Source organism: Gymnodraco acuticeps, unplaced genomic scaffold, assembly GCF_902827175.1.
Source record: "Gymnodraco acuticeps unplaced genomic scaffold, fGymAcu1.1, whole genome shotgun sequence".
In the NCBI taxonomy this organism is placed as follows: domain Eukaryota; kingdom Metazoa; phylum Chordata; class Actinopteri; order Perciformes; family Bathydraconidae; genus Gymnodraco; species Gymnodraco acuticeps.
Window position 1 is genome coordinate 9208 of NW_022989885.1, and position 3069 is coordinate 12276.

Genomic DNA, 3069 nt, shown 5'->3' on the forward strand with positions numbered 1-3069 from the left:
CATTTAATGTATCATATGTTGAATGAATTGACATGAAAGCACTAATAAATGTAATTTAATCCACGTGAGTTTACAAATACAAAAATAATCGGTTTGTTTTTATAACACATCCGACGGGAAGAAATGCAGTGCTCACGGCTCTCACTACCGATTTTCAATACTAATTGAATCATCTTCACCATGATCATTTATTTTTATGTTCGCCGAACATTGACAGGAAAGCACTGATGAATATACTGTAGTCAACTTCATTAAAACTTTATTAACTTGCCCAAACTCAATAATTCACTAAAGATAGGTTTGTTTTTAATGAAGCCTCGTCATCTCACCACGGGCAAACAAGAATATTTACAGTGTTAATAGTTTACTGCAGAGGTGGGAGTAGTCCTACATGTGCAAGTCATGAGCAAGTCTCAAGTCTTGACCTACAAGTATCAAGCAAGTCCCAAGTCACTGTGATGAGAGTCAAGAAAGTCAAGTCAAGTCATTGCTCAGGTCAAGCAAGTCAAGTCATACAAAATTCTGATGAATAAGCCCAGTTTCCGCATTTAAATCAGTTAAAAGACAGTGGTTATGAAAATGGATTCAACCCACACTATGATCTTCATTACATACACAGTTAATCATTTGAAATCTAATTTAGACCGATGACAATCATATTAGATTCATATTAACCCCAGAACTGCAGACAATATAGCTAGGACTCAATCAAAAAGTCTGTTCAAAAAGGCAGAATTCCAGGTAAGAAAATCATATATGGCATTTGCAATTACACATTTAATTTAAATGTATGTTAACACTAGAACCGCCAACAGCGTCAGCACCTACATAGATATCATTTTCAAATCATTTAATTTGTTCCTCTTCATAATTTCCTTATAAACTAAGTAGGACGATTTAAAACTCAGTTAATTTAGAAATTGCTTCAGTTTATCAACATAACAGATCAAAAAGTTCAGATTCATTTTACAATAAATCAAGGAATGATGCACTTCTACAAACAAAAACAACATAATTAAAACATTTAAACAAACTAAATTATTAAAAAATGTACAGTAACTTCTGATAATAACACAGGAGAAATAAACGAGGCATCTCTCTCTCTCCCTCTCTCTCTCTCTCTCTCTCTCTCTCTCTCTCTCTCTCTCTCTCTCTCCTGACAGCCTGTCAGTATCAGGGTTCCAACTGAATCCCTTGGCGGTTCTAGTGTTCATTTACCGTTTTGTCTTCTCTTTGCAATGCTTAATCGATTTGAAACCAAGTCTAACGTAGCTTAAACTTAACGTTAGCTTTCTAGCTAACACAACACATTCACGTAGCCTACCTTTCTCTGTTGGTTTTTTTGTAGTGACGTATGAAGTTGGATGTTGTGGTGGTCCTGTCACTGATCTTTATGCTGCAGACCCTGCATACCGCTGTTCTCTTCTTATTAGCGTCATCGACAACATAATCCTTGAATCCAAACTTGACTATTTTTGGAGTAACGCTAGCCGCTGCCATGTTAACTGACACTCCTGCCTTCTAGTGGGTTGCCAGGTTTCGAAAAAACTAAATGTAATATCTCAATACAAAAACAAACGCAAATATGTAATTTTAAAAAGTAAAGTCCTTTCAAGTCGTCAAGTCTCAAGTCATGAATACCAAGTCAAAGTCAAGTCAAGTCTTTTATCAATGTTAGTCAAGCAAGTCTCAAGTCCAAAAATATGCGACTCGAGTCGGACTCCAGTCAAGCCATGTGACTCGAGTCCCCACCTCTGGTTTACTGTATTATTAGTGTTTAATATTACTGCTATAACAATCACACATTGAGTTCATTGTTGTGCAATGTTAAAATCAGACCGTTTTTTTTTTTTAAATAGTCAGAATGAAATAGCAGTTCTCAGGTGATCAGCTGTGTGTTTACACACCTAATGGCCCATAAGCCATGGCCCCCACCCCCCTCTGAGTGACAAGCTTACAGTTAGCTGTCTTTCTGTATTGCAACCAGGGAGAGCAGTGATGGACGCTGCCACAATGAAACTCATATGAAATAAACAGCTGATTCCTCACATACACAGTAGTAGTCTGTTGTTTCTATGCATAAAATAGTGAGAAACATGCCTCTGGTTAATTATTATATAACTTATTTTCTCCATAAAAGCTGGTGGGTTGAAAGCAATAGAGAGGCGAAGTCCCTCCCTTTCCGGGGGAGCTCATTGGGACCTTATTTCGGAAAAATTATGTATTGAAGTCAATGGGGAGAGAAATATTATCTTTCGATCCCGTTTGAATTGTGTCACGAATTACACATATGATGTTTGTCAATTTAAAAGATAATTTTGCAAGTAAACAAAAACAAATGTGTCGTAAAACTGTGAAGTAACACTTTTCTTTGTGTGAAACCGCTCTATGAACTACATCTCCCGTCTTGCACCACACACCAAGACGGTCGTCACGTTGAAACATTTCACTTCTTTCTTTCAGAATGAGGTGAAAAGTATTAAACGAGGTGAAAATCACTACAAGTCTGGGCATGTTGAGAGCTGCACATACACTATTCATTTACCCTGAAACCCCCCTCTGTTAACAAGAGATACTGTAGTAGCCTATGTTGCGGACTCTTTGTTCAAAACTAATCGGAATGTGTGGAGAAAGTCTCCCAAGGGGGATGGGAAACTTCTGACTATTGTCACATTCCGATCGGAATTACATGCAGGGCAGCATTGCCGGTCTGAAAGGGTCTCTGGAAATATCAAACATTTAATTGAAGTTTTAAAAACAGTGACAGGTTAAAATCAGAGGTAGAAGAAGTATTTCGATTATTTACCTAGGTAAAAATACGTGTTAGAAGTAAATGTCCTGCATTCAAAATTGTCAATAGCCCAAGTGAAAAGTATTATCATCTGAAAGTAAAATGAATCATTATGTTTTTAGTATTAAATACATATAATTTGTACAACTTATGTTTAGAAATACTGTAATTATTGATGCATAAATGTGTTCATCCATTCAATGTGGCATCTGCTATAATGAGGTTAATGTTAATGTGCTATAATGATATTACTTAATAATACAACACATTACTGTATA